We start from the raw sequence: 25,450 nt of genomic DNA, 5'->3' as shown, positions 1-25,450 counted from the left end.
TACATAGTATTTGATTGTATGATGATTGTATGATTATACCATAATTTAAGTAGCTCCATCCCAAAGGACATTTTTTGTTATCATTCATTTTTTTATTTTTATTTTTTAGATATAGAATATAATAGAGTATTTTGACGTATATATACATGACATATAACTTATAATTAGAATCCCATTTTTGTGGTACACAATGTGGAGTTTCATTGGTCATGAATTCAGGAAAGTAATGTCTGATTTATTCTATGGTTATTGCTATTTTCATCTCCCTTCCTTCCCTCCATTCCTCTTTGATTAATCAAATAAACTTTTATTTCTCCCTTCAGCCCCCTTATTATGTGTCAGCATCCACATACCAGAGAGAACATTTGGTCTTTGTTTGTTTTTTTTTTTTTTGAATTGGCTTATTTCACTTAGCAGGTCCTGCTCCATCCATTTATTGACAAATGCCATAATTTCATTCTTCTTTATGGCTGAGTAAAATTCCATTGTGTATATATACCATAATTCCTCTATCCATTCATCTGTTGAAGGACATCTAGTTTGGTTTCATAGCTTAGTTATTGTGAATTAAGCTGCTGTGAACATTGATATGGCTGCATCAATATAGTATACTGATTTTAAGCCCTTTGGGTATATACCAAGGAGTGGGATAACTGGATCATATGGTGGTTTCATTCCATGTTTTCTGAGGAATGTTCATACTGTTTCCCAGATTGGTTACAACAATTTGCAGTCCCACCAGCAATGTATGAGTTAACATTTCCCCCCACACCCTTGCCAAAGTATTGTTACTTGTATTCTTGATAACTGCTATTCTGAATGGAGTGAGACAGAATCTCACTGTAGTTATGATTTACATTTCTCTAATTGTTAGTGATGTTGAACATTTTTTTTCATATATTTGTTGACCATTTGTACTTCTTCTCTGAAGTGTCTATTTAGTTCTTTTTCTCATTGATTGATAGGGTTATTTATTTTTTTGGTGTTAAGTTTTCTGAGTTCTTTGTATATTCTGGAGATTAATGCTTTATCTGAGGTGCAGGTGGCTAAGATTTTCTCCCATTCTGTAGGCTCTCTTCTTTTCGATGAAGTTTTTTTTTTAATATATATTTTTTAGTTCTCAGCGGACACAACATCTTTGTTTGTATGTGGTGCTGAGGATCGAACCCTGGGCCGCACGCATGCCAGGCGAGCACGCTACCGCTTGAGTCATATCCCCAGCCCTCCGTGAAGTTTTATTGATTTTTGATTTTACTTCTTTACGAGTCTTGTAGAGGAGGTTGGTTATTCAGCCCATTATTATGGAGAGTTGGCCTACATTTTCTTCAACTAGGCACAGGGTCTCTCGTACGATGCCTAGTTTCTTGATCCACTTTGAGTTGAATTTTGTACAGATTAAGAAATTGGAGTTAAATTCCATTCTACTACCTGTATATTTCCAGTTTTCCCAGCACCATTTGTTGAAAAGGCTATCTAATATCCAATATATACCTTTGTCTAGTATGAAATATTAATATTTATGTGGATTTGTCTCAGTTTCTTCTACTCTGTTCCATTGGTATTTGTGGCTGTTTTGGTGTCAATAGCTTGCTGGTTTTGTACTATTGATCTATACTATAACTTAAGGTTTGGTATTATGATGCCTCCTGCTTCACTTATCTTGCTAAGGGTTGCTTTGGCTATTTTGGGTCTCTTGTTTTTCCAAATAAATTTCATGACTGCCTTTTCTATTTCTATGAAGAATGTCATTGGAATTTTAGTAGGAATTGCATTAAATATGTATTGCACTTTTGTTAGTATGTCCATTTTGACAACATTAAGTCCTGCCTATCTAAGAACATGGGAGATCTTTCTGTCTTCTAAGGTCTTCTTCAATTATTTTCTTTGTATTCTGTAGCTTTCATTAGAGGACTTTTGCCTCTTTTGTAAGATCGATTCACAAGTATTTTATTTTTTCTGAGACTATTGTGAATGGGATATATTTCTTAATTTCTCTTTCAGCTGATTCATCATTGATGTATAGGAACACAATTAATTTATGAGTGTTAATTTTATACTCTGCTTCTTTGCTAAAATTTTTTATGAGTTCTAGAAGTGTTCTGATGAAGGTTTTTGGATTCTCTGATTATAGAATCATGTCATCAGCAAATAATGGTAGTTTGAGTTCTTCTTTTCCTATTCATATCCCTTTAATTTCTTTTGTCTGTCTAATTGCTCTGGCTGGAGTTTCAAGGTCTATGTTGTGAATAGAAGTGGTGAAAGAGGGCATCCCTGTCTTGTTCCAGTTTTTAGAGGGAATGCTTTCAATATTTCTCCATTTAGAATGATGTTGATAGCTTTTACAATATTGAGGTATGTGAAATTAAAACAAAAGAAATAATTCAAATAATGACAAAACAAAAAGCTGGTTCTTTGAAAAATAAATAAATAAAATTGACAAACCTTTAGCCACCCTAAGAAAAGAAAGAGAAAGAAAACTCAAATCACTAACATCTGTGATGAAAAAGAAAATATCACAGACACTATCCCTATTTTTTCTAGGGTTTTGTACATGAAAGGGTGGTATATTTTATCAAATGCTTTCTCTGCATCAATTGATATAATCATATAATTCTTATCTTTAAGTCTATTGATGTGATGAATTGTATTTATTGATTTCTGTATGTTGAACCAAACTTGCATCCCTGGAATGAACCCCACTTGATCATGGTGCACTATTTTTTAAATATGTTTTGTATGCAATTTGCCAAAATTTTATTAAGAGTTTTTGCATCAATGTTCATCAAGGATATTGGTCTGAAATTTTCTTTCCTTGATGTGTCTCTGCCTGATTTTGATCAGGATGATACTAGCTTCATAGAATGAGTTTGGAAGGGTTCCTTCCTTTTGTATTTCATGGAATAATTTGAGGACTATTGGTATTAATTCTTCTTTGTAAGTCTTGTGGAACTCAGCTGTAAATCTGCCTGGTCCTGGGCTTTTCTTGGTTGGTAGGCTTTTGATGGTGTCTTCTATTTACTTGCTTGTAATTGATCTGTTTAAATTGTGCATGTCCTCTTGACTCAGTTTGGGTTGATCATATGCCTCTAGAAATTTGTTGGTGCCTTATATTTCAATAGTGTCTGTCATGATATTTTCTTTTTTATCACAGATGTTAGTGATTTGAGTTTTCTTTCTCCTTCTTTTCTTAGGGTGGCTAAAGGTTTGTCAATTTTATTTATTTTTTTTCAAAGAACCAGCTTTTTGTTTTGTCATTTTTTGAATTGTTTCTTTTGTTTTAATTTTTGTCACTGATTTCTGCCCCGATTTTAATTATTTTCTGTCTTCTACTACTTTTGGTGTTGGTTTGTTCCTCTTTTTCTAGAGCTTTGAGCTATAATGTCAGATCATTTGTTTATTTTTTTCTTGTTTTAAAGAATAAACTCCATGCAATAAACTTTCCTCTTGGCACTGCCTTCGTAGTGTCCCATAGTCTCTTTGATTCTTGAAATTAAGAAGGGTTTATGTGATGTACGTAGATGCTCCATTATGTGGGGCATAAATAATTATAATTGTTCTGTCTTGTTCACATATAATTACTTTAAGAAGTATGAAATAAACTTATTTGTACCTTCTGATTAACTTTGGCTTAAATTCCACTTTTTTTGATATGAGAATAGAAAACCCTGTCTGTTTATGAGATCCATATGAATGATATTTTTTCCCTCCCTTTTTCCTTCTATCTGTGGATATGTTTGCTTATGATGTGAGTCACTTTGAGATGGTTGTATCTTGTTTTTAAATATAATCTGCCATCTTTAAATGGATGAGTTTAGGTCATTTACATTCAATGTTAATATTGAGATAAAATTTTTTCCCATCATTTTGAGTTATTTCTGGGTTTTAATTTAAATTAGTTCCTCCCTTGATTGACTTTTCTTCTAGTGTAGTTCCTCCCTTTGCTGGTTTTCACTTTTATTTTTCATGTCTTCTTTATGAAATATTTTATTGAGTATGTTTTATAGTGCAGGCTTTCTAATTGTGATTCTTTCATCTTTTGTTTATTGTGGAAGGTTTTTATTTCATTGTCAATTCTGAAGCTTAATTAGCTGGGTATAGTTTCTTGATGGGCATCTATTTTCTTTCAGATTTTGGTCTATATTATTTTAAGACGTCCTAGCTTTTTTGGTCAGGGTTGAGAAATTAGCTGAGATATGGATTTTTTTTCCTCTAAATATGATCTGTCATTTTTCTCTGGCAGCCTTTCAAATTTTATCCTTAATCTGTATGTTAGGCATTTTCATAATAATGTGACTTGGTGAAGGTCTATTGTAATTTTGTATATTTGGGGACTTGTACACCTCCTATTTTGATTTTCCACTTCATTCTTAAGGTTTGGGAAATTTCCTGTTATTATTTCTTTGAAAAGATCATGCATTCCTTTGTTTTGTGTCTTCAAGCTTTCATTTATTCCGAGAAATCTTAAGTTTGATCTTTTCATGTTATCCCATATTTCTTGAAATTTCTGATCATGGTCTCTTAAATCTTTTCTCAATGGTCACCTTTATTTTCAAGATTATATATTTTGTATTCATTGCCTGAGACGTTGTCTTCCAAGTGATCTATTCTCCTGGTGATGTTTTCCAATGAGTTTTTAATTTGGTTTATTGATTCTTTCATTTTGAGGATTTCTAATTGATTCTTTTTCAGGATCTCTATCCTCTTATTGAAATGATATTTTGCTTCTTGTTTTTTCTCTCTGATTTCATTTCTTATGTTATCTTTTACCTTACAAATCAGCTTAAATATGAAGTCTCTGAATTCCATTTCTGACATTTCCTCCACTGTAGTGTCAATGGATTCTGTTGTTGAGGTATTTTGTGTTTTTTTGGATGGTTTGTTCCCTTGCTTTTCACATTGTCTGTGTGTCTTCCCAACTAGCTTTCTGATCTGAACCTGTAGAGTTTCTACCCTATCAGTTTATAGGCTCCCTCTATGTTACAGGTACCTCACAGATTGAGGGAGAGCCTAATAATAGCAACAATCCATGCAAACAATACATAGCAATAGAGATTGGTATAATTTGCAGAAATAGTAGGATCAGCAATTTTCATCAGTAAAAACAGTAAATAATCATGAATTATGTCTGATATAAGATCAAACAACAGGGGTTTTCTATGTCTTATGCTGTATTAATTATTGGTGTGGTTCGGTGGTAGGGGAAGCTGCTATATACATCAATTAGTATTAAGAGGTATTGTAGAGTTGAGTATGAGAAAAGTAGAAGTCAGAGGAGGGTAGAAAAGCATTAGCAATTTCAAAGAGTGAAAAAAGTGAATGCAGTGGTAACTTAGGATATGTTAATGAGGAAGGGGAAGAAAAAATAGAAGAACATAAAGGAGGAGAGAGAGAAAATGGAATTTGGCTGTCAGCAATGGAAAAAAGAGAGAAGGAGTCAAGGGAGATAGACCCAAAGACTATATAAAATAAATTCAAAATATGCTAATCAAAAATCCTAATCCTCAAAAAACAGAGCATGGGAAAATAACACTTTCAAAAAAATAAATAAATAAAAACCTTATAAATGAGGAGACAGAAACATGTATATGTATAGGTGCCCTTGAATTGATCAGTACACATTCAAATAAAACAAAAACCAAAAACAAAAAGCAAAAGCAAAGCCAAACAACAACAGATTTTTAAAAAAGTTAAAAATCTTGATGAAAAGATATTAAGGTGCTGTTTCCATTATGGTGAACAAAATTGTCAGTGAGCATATGTGTTCATTGTCTGTGCCCAACTGATTTTGTCTCTTCTTGAAGGATGAACTGAGTGTGGGAGTATGTGAATGGGCTGTCGAATTCTTCCATTTTATTGTGTTGCCCACTGAGTTGAAGGTTGTGTTTTAAGACTTCCCAACTTCCCTTCTTGGGAGATTGCTGTGGGTGGGCCAGGCTGTGGGCTGGGTGGCAAAGCCGCTGGCTAGGCTAGGTGGGCCTGGCAGCAAAGTGGCATGTTAGGCAAGCTGGGCTGCAGCTGGGCACCAAAGTGGCTGGCTGTTCCAGGTGGTGTAGTGGCTTGTTAAACAGGCCTAGCCAACCTAGGCCAGGTGGGCCAAACACGAAAGTGGCAAGACTAGTGGGCCGGGTGGGAAAGCCGGTAGCTAGGCCAATCATGCTTGGTCTGAATTGGTGGGCCAATAGGCTGGGCTGCAGATGGGTGGCATAATGGCTGGTTATGTCTGGTGGGCTTAGCTGGCCATGTGGAACAGGTCTGGGCAACGGGCCTTGCAGTCGGGTGGTGAAGCTGTGGGCAGGGCCAGGCAGGCCTGGCAGTGAATTTAGCTGCCTGGCATTCTGGGCTATGGACTGGTAGCAGAACTGTGGGCTTAGTAGCTGGATTGGTGGGCCAGGTCAGGGGATGGGGGATCGGAAGACTGGGGGCTGGGTGGACCAGCTGACCCACACAGCTGCTTCACCACCTGGTCCACCCAGCCCCCAGTCTCCCGATCCCCCATCCCCTGACCTGGCCCACCAATCCAGCTAGATTGGTGGGTCAGGTAGATATACTGTGAAGTGGTGGGCCAGGCAGGCTGGGCTGTGGCTATGTAGCAAAGTGGCTGGTTATGTCAGGTGGGCCTAGCAGGCCTGGGCCACATGGATCAGGGCCAGACCATGGGCCTTGTGGGCTGGTGGTGAAGTTGTGGGCTGGGCTAGGCTGGGCTAGGCTGGGCAGACCTGGCAGCAGAGTGGTGAGCAGGCTGGGCTATGGGCCAGTGGTGGAACTGTGGACCTAGTGGACAAAGCATTAGATTGGGGGCTGGAGGGGCTTGGGTGGGTGTCAGACTGGTGGAGCCAGACCTGGTAGGTGCCTAGGACTCAGCAGGTGCTGGACCAGGTGGGCACCAAGGACAGGTGGCTTCTAGGGACCCGGCTGGTGCTGAACACGGTGGGTGGCACACCAGGAGTGTACTGGGACCTGTCAGCTGCACAAATTGGGAGCAAGTGCCCTCACACTTGTTATAGCTGGCCTTGTTAGCCCACAGGAGCCGCAGGACTCACAGGGTTGGGGAGAGCAGATTCTCTCTATTTTCTCCAGCTTGTGTTCCCCTGGGCAAAATTCTCTGTCTCTGATTTCCATGGGTTTGTTAGGCTCAGTTAAGTTTTGCTAGGCTCAGACATATATATGTGGAACTAGCCGCGAACTCACAGATCTGGGTCTCAAGTTCCAGTTGGCACTGCTGTGCTGCAGTCACAAGATGGCTCCTGCATCCGCTCTCCATGGATGATTGATAAAACTCAGGGCATTTTTTTTTTTTAAGATCTGCTTAATGAGTCAAACAGTCTCTGGTTCTGCTAGGTCAGACTGCCCCTCTAGTCTCAGGATTTTTCACTCTAAGCCTCAGGGAGGAGCAATATTCTTGCTGCTTGAGTTCTGAGTAGCTGAGCTAGGAGAAATGCTGCCTCACTTCAATCTGCCATCTTGCCCCTGCAAAAAAAACCCCTATATATGTTTTTTAAGGCAACAACTGCATTGAATATTTCTGTATATATGTTTGAAACCTCTGCAAGAACACCTTCAGCATAGATCCTAGGTGCTTTTCCTGGATCAAACAGAATGTGCATTGGAGATTTTAGTGGTTCTTTGTTTCTTCTGGAGACTCACTGTAAGTTCCAGTCCAGTGATGCATCTGGGATGGTGCATCAAGATCATCTCCAGACTCTACCAAGTATGGTATGTAAGATTCCTATTTCTGCTAGAACAAATCACCCCAATCAAAATGACACAAATTTATTACCTTATAGCTCTGGAGGCCAGGAGTCTGACATGGATCACACTGAGCTAATATCAGAGTGTCGGCAGGCTGTGTTCCTGTGGGGAGGCTCCAGAGGAGACTGAGAGGAGCTTTGGTCTTGCCATTTCCAGCCTCTAGAGGCTGCTGCCTTTCTGGGCTCCAGGCCCTTCCCTGTGTGGCATCTCTCCCAACTCTGCTTCCTTGTCTCTTTTCCTTTTCACTCTGATTCCCCTGCTTCCCTTTATTCTTACTTTTTCATTTTTTTAAAAAATTTCTTATTTTGTGGTACTGTACATCAAACTCAGGGGAGCTTTACCACTAAACTACTTCCCCAGTTCTCTCTATTTTTTAAATTATTTTGAGATTGAATATTTCTAAGTTGCTCAGGCTGGCCTCAAACCTGCAACCCTCCTGCCTGGATCTCCTGAGCAAGTGGAATTACAGGTGCACACCACCACACCTGGCCCCTGCCTCCCTTTATCAGGACTCTTATGGTCATGTTGGGCCTACCCTAATGATCTGGGATAATCTCTCCATCTCAAAATCCTTAATTTAATCACATCTGCAATGTCCCTTTTGTCATGAAAAGTAATGGCTTTAATAGGTGTTGGGGATTAGCATGTGGACACAGACCATCATTCTGACACCACAGAGGTTCTAGACTTAAACCAGGGTAGAACGTTCGGGACATCCGATTTTTGTGTTAAATACAAGTAATTCTGATGTGTATCCCAGGTTGCTATATACTAAGTATACTCCATGAAAACACATGAGGTTGATCAAAAATTTCTCAGCTATTATTTGTCTGTTTTTGCGTTTTTCTGCGTTGGGTAGACAAATACCTTTGAGCACCTTTCTGAGCTCTTTGCAGTGCTGTCAGTTTGCCATTTTCTTCCTCTTTTATATACTTGCTTTGTTGCACTCCAAGGAAACTTCTTGGGAAAAAAAAAATTGGGGAGGATTTTTCACCATTACTTTTTTTCTCCCTGTTACACGATTTGGTCTCTGAAAAGACTGTAGATACCAGTGCAGGTATCCATAAGTGCTATTCTGATTGTATAAGGACAAAAACAGCTGAACCAAAGAAGCAGCAAGTAGCTCTTAGCTGCTTGCAGTTGGTTCTGTTGGTTTTGGGAGGATGAATGGTAGCTTTTCCTTACTGTCTGCCTCATCCCCTTAGATTTGATGACTTTCGTCTCCTATGAATGCAAATATGGCAATGGCCTCCACCTGGAAGTCCCACTGCATGTGAATGTGATACTGTCTCTCAATAGTTCTTTGCTCTGATTGAGCATTAGAATCTGCTGGGAACCTTAATCTGGCAGCAGCTGGGCCTCTCATGCTCAGGGATTCCAATTTAATTGGCTCAGATGGGGTCTGGGAATTTGTATTACTTATCCATCAAATTGTAACGGAATGCAAAATGTGTAGGCTAGGTTAGGATCCTTTGGGGGCCTCCTCTTTTACGTTTGTCTGAAAATCACCCTCAATTGATGGTATTTTTGACTAAATTTGGGGAGGTAGCTAAAGATTGGGAGAAAACAAACTGTGGCCCCTAAGGACTAGGGAGAGAAGGAATGCACATGACGCATGTAAGAAAGCCCAGTAGAGGGCACCCAAGGAATGACATGGTGCCACCCTCTGTGCCTGGGTCCTTGACATCCTAAGGAGTTGGACCTAGGGTCTTGTCTGTGCCTCTGGCATCTGAATGAATTGTGGAATTGTCAGATCCTCTTCCATTCCTTCCTGAAAGACCCTGTCTCCAAATAAAAATGAATGAATAAATAAATTTTTTTTAAAAAGGCCTGGGGATTTAGCACCCACCCTCAGTTAGGTAACGTTCTTATGGGTTTATGTTTCAGTATTTCCCTGCAAATGCCTCAGATGCTAAAGAATTGACTCTTTTTTTTTTTGAAAGACATGCTTACTCTTAAATAAGTGTTCTAGGAGCCTCATGAACCTTTAATTCAGGGGAGGCTTTTCTACTTATGGAAGAGAAAGGTAACTTGCTCTGATCGTCACCCTTGCAGTTCCAGAAACAGTCAGTATGCCCAGAGGCCTAACTAGTACTTAACTGTAGAGCTAAGTGAAAAATTCTGCACACTTTCATATTTGGGAAGAAATAATTTAAATCATTCTTATTAAAAGTGCACTTTGTAAATATTTTCCCAGCATGCCTTCAATTAAAGGGATTTTTGAGACTGGATTAGACAGCAGGGTTTCTGGCTATATTGAAAAACAACTGAGGGATTTAGTGTTTAGGGTTCACAATAGTGTTTAATATTTGATATTTTTATTTGAATTTCTAAAATGAGGATATTCGAGAGCTTTTATATATGATGTGTTCTTGGAAATCATAAAACAATTATTATAAAAAGTTATTTGCTGAAATGCTAGACCTTGGTAGAGTTGCTTAAAACTGAAACAAATTTGATGGGCATTGGGAATCCAAGTAGAGTCAGATGTGGGAGAGAAATTGTCCATGCAGCATTTAAGCTCCTCCCTTGTTCTTAAATTTGGGCTGGTCAATAATGCAGAGTAGTAACTTATAGAAAGCTGTCAGACATGTGCATAGTCACTAAATTCGCAGCTGTTTTTCAAAGGAGAGAAATAGATGGGGATTTTACTTTTTCCTAAGTTCATTGACTAAAACAGGGGAAAAGAAGGAAGCAAGCAGATGGTAGATACTGAGTTTTATATTAAGTTTTTTCTGGTTACTTGGTAACAGCAGAATCGGTCTGAGGTTAACCAGAACTAGGGGGAGGGGTGTTTGCTTTTTATTGGACAGAGCCACAGGATCCTATGAAGAATAACCTCAGAAGGACAGGGGAACTTAGCAGAAGGAGATTCTGGACTCTCATAAAGATGTAAGTTTCCCATTTCACATCCTGAGAAAGAGAATCTAAATGGCTCAGCCTGGGATATTGTATAGTGTACAGTGATAATGTACAGCTGGGAGGATGGTTATATGGGGCATCTCCCGAGAACCAGGTGTTGAGCATTGGCAAGATACCAGCCCAAGGGGTGCTAGCAGTATACAGATTTTCACTAACATCTGGTTGGCTGTGCATGAGTCAGGGTAACAGCATTTCACACCACAAATAAGGCCTATTTGAACTATTATTCTAAAACTTTCTTATTAACTGTCAATTTCTGTTTTTATCAAAAGAATGTTCTGTGGTTATGGCTCAGTGGTAGAGTGCTCACCTAGCACACATAAGGCACTGGGTTCAATCCTCAGAACCTCATAAAAATAAATAAATAAAATACAGATATCGTGTCCATATATAACTAACAAATATTTTTTTAAAAAAAGAATCTTAACTGTTATTGTAGCATGGTGCTTTTTTACGCACTTCCTCTACCAGGGACAATACTTGTGCTAACAAGTGTGACAGGCCCCAGAGGCAACCTGCAGTGTCTGGAGCAGAGAAGCAGCCAAGCTGAAACCTGGAGGGCATCCTGTGGCAAAATCCATTGTCCCCAACTGGGCTCCCTTCTCTTCAGTTCCAGCAACTTAGAGAAGCCACTACCTCCAGACTCAGCTACAATTCCATTTCCTCTTCTACTTAAAGCTCCTTTGAATGCAAAGGAATGGGAATGAAGATAGCCACCTCCCAGCACTGCCTTTTGTATGTTTCTCTAATTGTAAATCAATGGTAAACTTTGATATTTGGAATAAACTTTAAATACAGATTTCATTTGTGTGCATGAGAGCATGAAGTACTGTCTGGCAGTAATTCCCCTATCTGCTGCCTAGGAACTAGAGTCTCCTTTTTAAGATTTGGCTACTGATTGTGTGATATGTGGTTTAATTGAGAATTCTGGCTTTGCAGATTCAGAGAAAATGGCCCAGTATCTGGAGGAGGAACGTCGCATGAGGGAAGAGAACTTGCGGCTGCAGAGGAAGCTGCAGAGGGAAATGGAGAGAAGAGCAGCCCTCTGTCGACAGCTCTCCGAGAGCGAGTCCAGCTTAATAATGGATGATAAAAGGTGCGCACATGTCCTATGAGTCTTAGAAGAAAACAAAACAGGCCCTAAGAGACCTCTCTTTGCATCCTGTTAGATATGATAACAATAGATGGCTTAAACACATTTCAAATTAACAGTGATGATGAATGCCACCTTAAACAGAAAATGAAGAAAACAATTTTTTTTTTCATTTTAAGATTATTTGGTGGGGAAGAAATGGAAGCAGAGTTTGCCTTTGTTGTTGACTTAGTCTAATTCTGTGTTAAGGCTGTTTAAAGCATGGGCATATCTTGACTCCCTTGGAAGGATAAGCAAGCTGTAGGGCAGCCCAAGGAAACAAATGTCTGTTGTGGGTTGAAGGAACCAGCAGGAGACAGGTGCAGGGGGCTGATATCCCAAGGACTTTGCCATAGCACAGTGGATAACTTCTGAGTCTTTCTGCAGCTACCTTTTAAAAATAAAACTAACACATTCCCTTCACCTGCTTGGGACAATATGTTGAACCTCCTCATTGTGCCACTATGGATGGGCTCAACTAGGGGAACTGGTTCAGCTATTATCCCTTATCTTGATGTCTCTTTTCTACCTCCTCCTCTGAACTTCAGAGGAAAGTGTTCTTAAGATAAATGACAAGTGTAAATTACAAAACAACAACAACAACAACTACAACAACAACTCTGTTTAATTAGCAGAGAAACCCTGCAGGTAGGGGATTAGCTTTTCTCTTAATCAGATTATTTCTGCAAGGAAATTCCCTGTTCTGGATTAGGGACCTTAGACCACATCTCAGTGTGAGAGGTGAGACAGAGCTTCCTCAGGGGCCCCTCCAACTCTATTGGGGCAGCCAGTATATGACAGCAGGGTCTGAGGAATAGCAGTGTTGATGCCAAACATGTCTGAAACCAAGCCATATGAGCACATCAGCACTTCATGTTACAAAATAGATCCAGGGGCTGCCAAGGATTTTGATCTGTTTGCTGTGGACAGTTTCAAGAAAAATATAAGATTTTCTGTAAGAAAGTATATAAATGAGAAAATAGGCATTTACAAGAAGAGGACAGTAGATTATCCTATTTAAAACATTTGTATGTGTCCTCATTTGAAAGAATAACATTGTTCTTTCTGAAAAGCTTGCATTACAAAACTGTCATCCATAATTCTAAATTTCACTGATCTATTTCTGGCATTTTCCCATTTCCCCCCCCCCTAAAAATCCACTGAGAATCTTTTGACCAATAATGTCAGCTAGAAAACTAGATGGCTTATTACCTACTTCATTAACCACCTTGAGTCTCAGAGCAGACCGTGAGTTACCTTTCAAAGCATCCTGTAGCCATCCAATTTTGGATAACACATACTGTAGGGACAGTTTCTTCTGACTGTGGTGACAATGCTGATTCCAGATGAATATATTTTCCAGAACTAGTATTCATTCCAAAAGATCTGCTTTACCTTTCATAGGTCAGATTATCCCATCCAATAAGTACAGCTGCCCAATAAGTGCTTCTAGAAATGATTGTCTCACATTTGGGAGAAAAAAAATCATGACACTTCAGACCATAATAGGTGGTTTGGGCTGCTACCTGGATATAGAATACAAAGAGAGGTCCCTCCCAGTGTCACTGTGGTGAGCCTCTCTAAAGAGGATAGTAATGGCTATGTAGTTGAAGTACTTGTGAAATTAAGGAGCCTGATTTTATTCAAGTCCCATAAACGTGTTTGGAAGTGGCCACATCAGTTCTTCCTGTGAACTGAGTATCAGGGCTGAGATGTTCCTTGAGATAAGGGTGTATAAGCATAGGGCTGAAAGGCTCCCAAAGGATAGTTTATCAGGAAGTCTCTCAAGCAGAAATTTCTCCTCCTCAGCACTCTGTGCTTGGTTCACAAAATGAAAGCTGATGTTCCTCACAATCACATTTCAGCATTCTGTGGTCTGATGTGACTTTCAAATCCAGGAAAAAGTCAGACTCAGCAAAGTGTGACCGAGCATGACCAGCCAAAGGTGCTTGATACTCCTGTTCACCTGTGGCCATTTGGTAAGCATGGCTTGCCTTGTAAAGAGGTGACATTCAGTTCATGGATGTATGTCTCTTTAAACTTTAATTTGATATAATAAATCTCAGGTGAATCCTTGATTTTAGTATCAAATATTAATTCAAATATTCCCATTAAAACATGGGTGTCTTTGTAATTCTTGGGACATTGGAGGTAAATTTCCTCATAGCCATGGTGTGCTGGAGAAAAGTCTGTCCTCTCTGTTGTATCACAAAGACTCTGTGACCAGATCACAATCCTGAGCAAAAGCATCCTGAATCCCCTACCCTTTGCCAAATAGTGGGGTAGTGTGACTTGGGAGTTCATATTATAAATGTCTCCTAGCTACATTATCACTCTGAATATTCCAGATTTTGACTTTGGGATGTGACTGACCTCCAAACACTTTCTCATAGGAGCTCTCTTAAGAACTATTTTAAATGTAGTTAGTTCTGATCATTTCCCCTTCTTTCCTCTTAGGTATTTTAACGAGATGTCTGCACAAAGATTAAGACCTCGTACTGTGTCCAGCCCAATCCCTTACACACCGCCAAGTTCAAGTAGGTCTATATCACGTGGTGAGTATATGTCTTCAGCTACCTCATTGATTGATTTCCAGAATGTTTAATAGGCAACCCTGAATATGTTCCCTTCTAGCATATAAAAGTCTTATGAACAAAGTCGCTGGATTTTCAAAAGTAACCAAACAAGTCTCTGTCAAGAGTAAATCTTTACTTGAAATTTCTAAGCACAAAAGTTGTAGTGCTAGCTGGTATTTTTCTTCAAAATTTTTAACCTTCCTTAAAGAAATTTGAATACAAAATACCTCTTAGAAGACTGTCTTTGGCTAAGATGTTAAATCTCAGTGGATGGACAGAATTCCTAGGGAGATTTCCAAGATGCCTTATAACAAATCTTCTATGGGTTCCTTTATCATGTTCCAATTTTTATCTTCAGAATAATAACCATTGTAGTTTTATAGTATCATTTTTATTATTATAATATCATTTTTATTTATTATATTATAGTATCATTTTTCCCATATTAAACTTGGGGAAGCCGCCATTAGGAGGTTCCCCACCTACGGGTCACAGATCCAGTAAGACAGAAGGCAGGGCACAGCTGTTTCCACAGCCTGTGTTCTGCTTAGCAGGAGCTGCCTCCTAATGTTTCCCATGACTCATGAGTGGGACTGGGCCCCAGTAGGCTGGCCATGCAAGAAGCAGTGGACTTGGGTCTGGCAGGCTGCTTCTGGCTTTGCTCTTGGAAGCCTCTCCTCCAAGGCAGGCTTGTTTCATCTGAACCTGAAAGCACCCTCCCCCGGGCATCTGGCTCAGCACCAGCACTGTGTGGGGCTTTTGGGCCAGGAGGACAAGTAATTGAGTCCAACAAGAGAGGAAGAGAAAGGAGAGGAGGGGACAGGAGGCAGGTGGAGGAGGGGGAGGAAAGACAGGTGGCAGCTAAGGAATTGCAGCTTGTGACTGAAATGATGAGACCGTTGTTCTTGTGGTTGTTGATAAACATGTTTTAAAAGAACTAGAGGAAAAGTGTATGGAGTCCGGGAGAGGGACGGAGGAGGAGTTTCACAGTGGAATCCAGTGAGGTGACCGCTTTCAAGTGGATCTGTGTAAAGGTTTTGTACAAACACCTTTCATGTAGGGCAACAGCGTTTCATATGTTCTGTTACGATAATTAAAGTGAAGGACCCCTCCTCTTAAGGTTGATAGGATAGAAAATGTGCTGTGATTCCATTGGCCATCAATAAGAACATGAGAAAGGAATGGCTGGGTTTTGTGATTTTGAGGATCCAGCCCAGCACTGGCTGCTGTGACTTTTTGTTTTTTAAGTGGAGAAAATCAAAAGATGAAATATGTGACACATAGAGTGGCAGCTTGTGTCTATTTGGGGCCAGTGTGTTGTCTGATTTCAAGCAAGGTAAAGAGGGACTGATCACAGACTGAAAGGACTTTAACCTGTGGATAATGGCATAGTCATTGTCCCTTGTTCTTGCCAAGAGGATGTTTCTGACTCTGTTTCTCCTTCTCTCCAGTGGCCTTAAGTCTTCTCTTCCTATTTGTCTCACAGTTTTCTCAAAATAGCTCTTGGCTTCATTGCCACAGTAAAGGTCTTTTTCTGCTTACTGATTTATTGACGTAGAAAGAAGGCATGAATCAGGCAGAGGCAAGATGGAGGGTTACTTTGCAGTTGATGGCAATGCTGATTCATACTAAGTATAATTTAATATCATGTGTGATATTAAATTAAACTTTAGAGGCATTTAATTTCCAATTGATTAAAAAGAATATTTCAGTCACTGAAAAAAGAAAAAAAAAGTCAAAATTTGATTCAAAACTTCTATTATAACATATTCTGCAGGAAAATCTTATTCCATTTGGATAATTTTGACTTCTTCTGCTTTTGTCCCTGTAGTGGGAACTATTAAAGTGTAAGCCTAGCTTGGCTAGATGAGCTATTTGATTTTCCCTTAAACTATGGAATAAATAATAACTACTGGTTTTTTTCTTTCAGATAACCTAAATGAGAATATTTTTATATTAAGTTATATCCTAAAAGTAGATTTTTATCTCCTATTTGGCTGTAGATTTAAATCATCCTAATCTGGTAATATCATGGTGCTATAATAGCATATAAGCAAAACAGGAATATTACAATAATTTTTCATTTTGTTTTGTTTTCTGGAAGAATTTTTGGTTCTCAGTGATGTTCTTAAGAATATCTCAACACTTTCTTAGTAGAAGTCTGTATACTTTTCATTTCCATTTTAAACATGGTGGCTTTTCTTCCCTCCTTGTTTGTGGCCAACATTCGAAAGCTTGCATTTTCACCAGGTTTTTAAAGTAGTTTGCATCCTCTTTCACAATTGGTTTGAAAAACACCAATATAATAACTTCTGAAAGGTCCTCTTCTTGACTACATGTAGCTTTATATGTGTGAATTACATGTACAAAATGAATTACTTTTCAACAATTATTTTTCAAGTTCTTCCATATTTTATGGTGCCTAAGAAAAGGATATTATTCCTAATTAGCATGTTCTGATGCATCTAAATCAGAGGTAGATAATAATGAGGTCTAAAAATAACTCTCCTTCCACTAATATTGAGCATACCCAGGTCCCAGATTTTGGTTTCTAATTCCATTCTTCAGTGAAAAGAACATGGGCTGTTTGAGTAATGAATGTTTCCACGTCTGGGGCACCTGGTAGTACAATAGGGTAAGGAAGTGCTCAAAAATATAAAATGAGGGGGGGGTGTTCTGGTGAATACAGGAGCTCGCAAACACCAGAACTAGAACAATTTGAGCAACGGAAGAAATGGGTGCAGCATAATGATGTTTCTGTCAGTGATGGACTGCATATAATAGAGTATTGCCAAGTGACATTATATCTGACTTAGTTTGTGTATGCACCCTCTGTGATGCTCATAAAATAATGAAGTCACCTAGGGATGCATTTCTCAGAAGGCACCCTCCTCATTAAGCTATGCCTGACTATATTCTATTTAGTGAGCCAGTTTTTGCAGTTTGCAATTTCAACCTAGGGTTTTGGGGTTTGTTTTGGATTTTATATTTTATTCTATTCCTGGGCAAGAGGGTGAGATGTTTAATCATTAGCATTTAAGGGAAAACAAAAATTTAGTAAGACATGGCCTCTAAGAGACAACAGGGCCTGTTGAGAGCCACAGCCAAAGGGGCCCCAGAAAACTTCCAGCTGCCAGCAAACTCCCAGCTGCCGGCTGATGATTGGCTCACAGTGGCCCCAGCAACATCTAGCTGATTGGCTCCTCTGTGGTGATGTTCATTGGGCTGTTTCCCTGCCCTTCAGACTGCCAGCTGATGATTGGCTCACAGCGGCCCCAGCAACATCTAGCTGATTGGCTCCTCTGCGGTCATGTTCATTGGGCTGTTTCCCTGCCCTTCAGACTACGGAACTGCTCATTGGGGGACTTCTTTGGCTCCGCCCACGCGACCTAGCCAATCGGCCTCAAGAGCAGGAGGATTGTGGGAGGTGGTTGTTGGTGTGTGGGAGAGGCTTCTGGAAGCCGGTGGTGGCAGTTGGGCTCTGAGGGTTTTCCTGAGGAGCTGTTTTGTTTGGCGTTTGTAGTATTAAAAATAAAGTTTGTTTCTTTTGATAAGTGGCTCCTGAATTGTGCCCAGTCAGACTGCGGCAAGGGCCTATAAGCCACAGCAGGACCTGGGGAAGTAGGTAAAACAATACATATGATAAAAACTCATTTTACCCTTATGATAGTTTTGTAGCATAGTCCCACTTGCCAGCTGATGAATTTAAAGCATAATGGGATTAAGTGACTTGTCCACTTTTGTTCAGTGCCAAGTGACACAGTTGGGATCCAGGGTAATCTTTCAGTTTGGCTTTAAAGTCTGGGCTTTTTGCCTCTTCATAGGATAAGGGAGGTGCTTGGGAAAGAACCCTGGGGGAAGGAAGAGTCAGGAAAAGCAAAGACAATCTCAGGCAGTGGGTATAGGATGTATAGACAGGTCTGAAGGAGGAGTGATAAGATCTCTCTGCTTCTCATCTTGCTGCTCTGGGGACCAGCTCCCCTTAACTTTGGAGATTTTCAGTATTCAGGTTTAAGTCAAGAGGACCTTACCACTGACCTACATCCAGAGTTCTTTTTATTTTTTATTTTGAGACAGGTTCTCATAAAATTGCCAAGGCTAGGTTTGAACTTGTAGTTCTCCTGCCTCAGCCTCCTGAGTGATTGTGATTATAAGTGTATGTCACTGCACCCAGCTGAAATTCTTATTTGTTTGGTTCGGGGTTAGTCAAGCAAGATTTTTATACCCACATTGGGAACACTGACCTAGAGCATCAGAAAGTAGTTTGGAGCCAAATGCAGAAGTCCTTCATAGCAGCCAGAGAACAGATTTTTTTTTTGTAGGTAGGTAATAGTTTTTGAATATTCTTGTTTACTGGCTTAATATAAGAGTTATTATACTCATAATAAGAGTTTTTATACTCATAATAACTCTTCAGAAAAATTAGCCTCATAATACTAGAAAATGGGTTAGATTTTTAGATTTTTTTTTTAATTTTAAATGAACCTCTAGAGCTCTTTTTGGGGATAAGGATCCACTTTTATAGAGTTTCTCTTAAATTTAACACTTTCATAAGAAGTAGAATCCGAGTTTTATTCACTAAACCTATTTAAGACAATCTCTTCTTCCCTCTCCCAGCTGAACAATGCCCTTGTGATACCAGTAGGCATCATCATATTAAGTGACTGCTTAGCTCCAAAAGACTGGTAGCTTTACCTCAGACCTCCACTTTGCTGGAAATAAAAAATTCACAATTGGAAATGGAAATAGGTCAAACAGAAAGCATTAGTAATTAATATTTAAACCAAGAAACACCGCAAGCCCTTGGCATTAGGTGTTGAGGGCTCAGCAAAGTCCTGTGTGGGACAACTGAGGGAAGAGCCTTGGTGGCTGAATGTCTATTGTAGAAGCAAAAAGAGTTCGACAAGCATCCTTAGCAGCTTCTCCCTTTCATGTCATTCAGAAAAGCAAAGTAGAATTCCCTTGGCTTGGCATCTAATGGAGGATAACAGGCACAAAACCATTCATAGGGAGTTCCTATCCACACTCCCCCAGCGGCTCCTTTGTTTCCATTTTTACTTACTCATTCATATGGCACCTTCCCTGTGGTAGTTTTCCTGCTAGATTCTGGGAACTCCAAGATGTAAAGAGAGTTGGATTTGAATGAATAATAGTAAGTGATGGCCCAAACCAGTGGACCCTTCAGCCCTAACTCTCCAAAGATCAGGGCCTCCTAGGCTGCAAATAGGTAAAAATCTCTTTTGGAACTTTTTCAAAATACAGTAGTCTGGATAGGGGGTGTTACTCAGTGGTGCCTCATGCATGAGGCCCTGGGGTCAATTCCCATTATCACATGCATGTTAAAATGCAGCTACGTGGACCTCTGTTCAATGGTAAGGAGAGTCTGGACTTGTGTACTTTTAAAACACTTTGGAGAAGATCCTGAGGTCCTAGATGAAGAGTATGCATGTGTTTTTTCCTTAAATGTCACTTTCTTTCAGGAAACACTGAGATACAAAGAGCTTTTTTGTTCCCTGCGTTGAATATTTTCAGATTATAAAGTTTTCAGTAGTTCTGTTTGCTGTTATGCCTACAACACACCAGACACAAAGTAGTTTGGTCTGCTTATTTTGGGGGTTTCTTTTGACATTTCCCCTTTTCTCACATTTGATTTTTAGCTCTTAGCTCTATCCACCCCCCGCCCAACACACACACTTAATTCTTGTGTCTTCTTATATCTTCCTCTTCCTGTCCTTCACCTCAGTTGAACTCCTGAAAGGGCTCAACATTTTTTTTTCTTTTCTTTTTGGTATGAGTAATTGAACACAGGGGCATATAACCACTGAGCCACATCCCCAACCCCCTTTGTTTTTTTATTTTGAGACAGGGTCTCAATAAGTTCCTCAGGCTGAACTTGAACTGGAGATCCTCCAGCCTCATCCTCCCAAGTTGCTGAAATTACAGGCATGTGCCACTGTGTCTGGTTCAACCTTTTTTTTTTTATTGTGATAGAAACACTTCAGATGAAAACAGTTCCCTTGAATTTTTAAGCATACAATACAGTATTGTAACTGTAGGCACAATGTTGTATGGCAACTCTCTAGAGCTTATTCATCTTGCTTAACAGAAAATTTATGCCTGTTGAACAGTAATTCTACCTTTTTTCCTTTTCCTTTCCAGTTGCTGGCAACCAACTTTCTGTCTCTGCGTCTGACTGTTTTAGATTCCACATACATGTAGAACCATTCAGTATCTATCTGTCTTTCTGTGACTGTTATTTCACTTAACATAGTGTGTTCCAGGTTCATTTATGTTATCACCTATAGTAGGATCTCCTTCTTTTGAAAGGAATAATATTTTATGTGTCTACCACACTTTTTCTTATGAACTCATCCACGGATGGACAGTTAGGTTGTTTCTACATCTAGGCTGTTGAGAATGATGCTATGTGGAACACAGGGGTACAAATATCTCTCTGAGATCCTGATTTCCTTTCTTGTGGATGATCACCCACAGGTGGAATTCCTGGTATCTATATCTAGGGTAGTTTTATTTTCACTTGGTGGAACAGGGCATCTCCATACCTTTTTTTTTTTTTTTTTTTTTTGTAGTGGCTGCTACATTTTAAATTCCCACCAACAAGTATAAGGGTTCCAACTTCTCCATATTCTTGCCAAGATTTATAATAATAGCCATCCTGACAGGTATGAAATGATACCTCATTGTAGTTTCGATTTATATTTCCCTGATGATTGGTGACATTGAACATCTTTTCACATACTTATCAACCATCTTTATCTATGAAGAAATGCCTATTTAAGCCTGCTGTTTCTTCTTATTAGTTTTTACAATTTTGCTGGTGGTGATGCTGGGGATCAAACCCAAGGTTTCTCATATGATAGAAAAGTGCTATAACATTATGCAACCCCCAGTTCCCTTTGTAATTCAGTTATTTGTGTTTGTTTTTTTCCCTAAGTCATAGAATTTCCTTATACATTTCAGATATTAATCCCTTATCAAGCCACCTTATGTGGTTTGTGGACCTTATCTCCCATTCTGTAGGTTGCCCTTTCTGTTGATTATTTTTTTCTAGGACTTTTATAGATTCTGGTCTTAAAGTCTTTAATCCATTTGAGTTCATTTTTATTATAAGGGTCCAATTGTCTTATTTCACATGTGGCTATCCAGTTTTCCCAACATCTTTTTTTGAAGAGACTGTCCCATGTATGTTCTTGGCCTGCTTGTCATAGGTCAGTTGATGGCATATGTGTGCATTTCTTTCTGGGCTTTCTGTTCTATTCCAGGGTTTGCTTTTTTATATTCCTCATTACCCAGCATGCTGTTCAGTAAGCCCACTGCCCTTCTCATTTGTTTTTATTTTCAATTAACTGTCTGCATTTAAAAACCTACATGGTTGAAAACACTAAATAATTAGCCAGGCGTGGTGGTGCACGTCTATAATACCTGTGATTCAGGAGGCTGAGGCAGGAGGATTGCTAGTTCAAAACCAGCCTTAACAACTCAGTGAGACCTTCTTTCTAATAAAATATAAAAGAAAATGTTTGGGGATGTGGCTTTGTGGTTAAGCATCCCTGGGTTTAATCCCTGGTACCACACTAGAAAAAATAAAGAATTACTGTTGATTGCCATAATGTTGGAAAATATTTATTATCTACACCTTCATGGTTTACTAACCCTTGATAGTCTCCCTGCAGTTAATCTTGTTTCTAGTTTTACCAAGAAATTTATCTCCTGGAATTAGAGGAAGCTTAAGTGCATCTAATTCTAACTCCATTAAAGAAAATTGTGTTTTTTTTCCCTGTACAGGTGGCTACATAGTTTTCTAACAGAGCAGTCAAAAAGGTAGCTAATAGGACCAGCATGGTGGTGAACATCTATAATCCCAGACCCTTGGGAGGCTGAAGCAGGAGGTTGCAAGTTCAAGGCCAGCTTTGACAACTTAGTGGGACCCTGTCTCAAAAAGGATGGGGAAGCCGCATATATTAGTACGTGCCTATAAACCGAGCAACTCAGGAGGCTGAGGCAGGAGGACTGTGAGTTCAAACCCAGTCTCAGCACTTAGCAAGTCCCTAATCAACTCAGTGAGACCCTGTCTCTAATAAAATATAAAATAGGGTTGGGGATGTGGGTCCATGGTTAAGTGCTCCTAGGTTTAATCGCCAGTACCAAAAAGAAAAAAAAAAAAAAGGATGGGGAGGGGGCGGGCTTCGGATGTAACTAGTGGTAAAGTGTTTGCCTAGCTAGCATGCATGATGCCCTAGTTTGATCCCCAGAAGAGAGGTAGAAATAGGGGAAGAAAGAAGGTGGGGGGTATAGAGAAAGAGATGGAGAGAGAGAAAGGAAGATAGTTAATAGGTTGAGAAAGGTGGAAAGACTTGAGGATATTTCTAATGAAAGAATATTTCAGAGAAACTCTATTAAATCATTTAAGACATTTATGAAGCTCTTTCAAATTCAGTTTGATGGACTTTGTACAAAAGGGGACTGTTTTGTTGAGCTGTGACCTTCAGGATCTGGAAAAGTTGTTTGATAGGGGTGATAGAAGAAATTGACGACATGCCACTGGCAGTAAAGATGTAAGATATGACAGCTGTTTTTAAATGTGACAGCTGTGTCATTGATGGGGCCACATCCAGTAGTGTGGTCAATGCCAGTTTTATAGTAATGTTGCCTAGCTTTCCCACAGGTGTAGGTGTAGGTGTAAGCACTGATGGAGCTTTCCTGCCTCCCCAGGAACCAGTGGGGATACAGAAGGAGACCACTGGTTCCTGGTGTCTGCAGCTCAGTGCTCCAGGAGTCTCTGCTTCTGGTGATGCCGTGTTGGTACTTGCTGGCGCCCCAGGCTGACCTGCTTCCTGTCCTCTCCACAGAGGCCTTCACCACGGAGAAGCAACAGTCCTGACAAGTTCAAACGGCCCACACCGCCTCCGTCTCCCAACACACAGACCCCAGTCCAGCCGCCTCCGCCTCCACCTCCACCACCCATGCAGCCCGCGATCCCCTCGGCAGGCACCTCGCAGCCTGCCCCTTCGCAACATTCGGTGCACCCCTCCTCCCAGCCTTAATGCATGTGCTTAGTCTGAATTTCAAGTTGGGACTCGTCCATTGGAGCCGTCTACTCAACGCCAAAGGCTTCCTTCCCTGGCCTATTTGGATCTGACTTATTTGCACTGAGGTTATCTAGGCTTCTCTCTTCATTGTGTTGTAAACGTTCGTTGGAAACGCAGCCAGTGTTGTGAGTCTACAACACTAACCAGACGACTTTCCATCCGTGTTTTACTTGAATCTACATGTATGTCCATTCCCTGGCTGGAACATTGGCTATTTGGTATTTGGTAATACAGCAGCAGTGTGCAATTTTTGCTTGGCCCCAGAGCTTCATTTCCTTGGCTTTTGTAAAATAAAAAAAGGGATATATTTTTTTTTATATTTTTTCCATGAATCTGCAGAAAATTATTGAGCTGTTATCACCCCCTGTCCAATTATTATGGTGTTGACCAAACCTACCAAGAATTCAGCACTACAGTTCACACCTTTGAAAATCTGACTTTCAGTGTAGACTGGGAAGTTAGAAGAATCAGTGCCCAAGACACTGATTTAGTAGAGCTTTCTACAGGTACACTTTTGTAGGTTATTTCTAATGTAATTCAACTTTCATGTCTTTTAAAATGGACTAAGGAAGGAATCACATGGCTATATCTTCTCCACAAATGTAGGATGGATAATTCTTGCATTTTAAGTTGTGATTCTTCCCTTTATCTTTAATGCTAATCTACCTAAACTGGCCCCTCTAACATGAGTCTCACATGAGTGTCAGTGGGTGGTTTCAGTGGCTGATTAGAATGTGCTCTTTGATTCCTACTGTGGAGGGCAAGGTGATTGTAACCCAATCAGTGTGATTTTTCCTCCCATTCTTTGTGTTCTCCTAAGATAAAATTTGAACAATTACATTAAAGGTAGAAAATACTGACATTAGAGAACTATCTTGGTATAATGGGCACAAAATACCATATTGCTTGGCAGAAAAAAAAAAAAAGATGTGTACAGGAAAGTGGCGTTAGCACTGAGGACTGCTTATTTTACCCAGTATCAGCAAGTATGGTGTACAAAGACGTATATTCTAATGCATTATTTCCATTCATTAAGCACAAATAAACCATCTGGTTTTACTTTGATGTGGAACATGGAGTCACTATTTTCTTAATGTTTGCTCCATCTTTCTTTTCTTTTTATTTTTCAACAATTATGATTTGTACTTTGGTAGTAAAGTGCATTTTACCACCTGTGTTTGCATATTTAAATAGCTTACTAGAGAATATGTATCATGAGAATGTGTATCTGTTAGATATAATCAGAGAACTGAATATTAATTTATCAGGAATTTTTAAGAGTTCATGTTTTGTAGTACAACCAGTATGGAAATCAATATCTAGGCGCCTCAAAAAACTAGGCATGGAACCACCATATGAACAAGTTATACCACTCCTCATTATTTATACTGAAGAACTAAAGTCATTTTATGACTGTGATACATACATACCCTTGTTTAAAGCAGCACAATTCAAAAGAACTAAACTATGAAGTCAACCTAGGTGTGTGTCCATCAGCAGATGAGTGGATAAAGAAAATGTGGATAAAGAGAATGTGGTCAGATTGACCTTGAATTATCTTTGGTCTTTATTTAGAACTTAGCTTTAAAAAACAAAAGTGGACTGTCAAAAAGGAAGAGGTCAACAGGGGAAAGAGGAGAGCCAGCTGGCATACACAATGGAGTGTTATTCAGTCACAAAGAAACATGAAATTATGTCATTTGCAGGAAAATGGATGGAACTGGAGACCATTATGTTAAGTGAAATAAGCTAAGCTTGGGTGGTCAAGGATTGTATGTTTTCTCTCATATGTGGAAGCTATAAATAAAAAGGAAAAGAAAGGTGAGGGGTTCAGGGATATCATGAAAATAAAAGGGAGATCTGCAGAGGAAAGGGACCAAGGAGGGGGGAGTGGGGTGGGGAGTGTTGGGGTGTGATATTGTCCAAATTATATTGTTATATTTTGTGCATGTATGAACATG

The 25,450-nt window shown here is 39.6% G+C and overlaps 1 pseudogene; it reads left to right on the top strand.

Moving 5' to 3' along the window:
• Positions 1-11,621: 11,621 nt before the first annotated feature.
• LOC144255075 (coiled-coil domain-containing protein 6-like) lies at positions 11,622-23,778 on the top strand (annotated as a pseudogene).
• Positions 23,779-25,450: the final 1,672 nt, after the last annotated feature.

Source organism: Urocitellus parryii, chromosome 5 (assembly GCF_045843805.1).
Source record: "Urocitellus parryii isolate mUroPar1 chromosome 5, mUroPar1.hap1, whole genome shotgun sequence".
NCBI lineage: Eukaryota > Metazoa > Chordata > Mammalia > Rodentia > Sciuridae > Urocitellus > Urocitellus parryii.
This window is presented reverse-complemented; position numbering and strand designations above follow the sequence as displayed.